Here is a 639-nt window from a genome sequence, read left to right as displayed (position 1 = left end):
ACTTGTCTGCTTTCTACCTGATTTTCAGCTCTCCAAAGGAACTGATCTCACCATTTCTGCCCCTTGAACTAGTATACTTTTTAAAAGGATTTATTTCTGGCTTCATGAATAAATGGTGGGTATGTTGAAAGAACCTAGAATATTAAGAGTCAATGCATCACAGGTTCTATCCACTATCCTTATTGTTATACTTTTCTTATCCTTCCAAATGTTTTTTCCTAACCTAAAGCCTCATTTTCTTTCCTCACAAGTATCTAAATAATTTGATGCCCAAGAGGTCATGATTTCTGAAGAAAGCATGGCTATATCATACTATTATAGTTAAGTATAAGTAATAACTCAATTTCAAAGAAGAAAATATGTAGACAAACTTATTAAAAGGAATTTTTAAAAAAGACAGAGACTCATCTCTTGCAAAATGGTTACATGAAATGTATATAAAACAGCCAAAAAAGGACAGAGATCAGAAAACCTGTTGAGATCCTGGTTGATTTCACAATATTAAAAAGTTAATGGGCATTAAGTGGTTTTCGTTTAGAGTTCATCGTATGGAAATGGAAGACTATTTATAAAGAATTAAAGTATTAATTTTCCCATTCAAAAAAGTTTATTAGATATTAAGTTAACTGTATATGTATG

This window comes from Furipterus horrens, unplaced genomic scaffold (assembly GCF_987537825.1).
Source record: "Furipterus horrens unplaced genomic scaffold, mFurHor1.1.pri manual_scaffold_3, whole genome shotgun sequence".
Taxonomy (NCBI): Eukaryota; Metazoa; Chordata; class Mammalia; order Chiroptera; family Furipteridae; genus Furipterus; species Furipterus horrens.
This window is presented reverse-complemented; position numbering follows the sequence as displayed.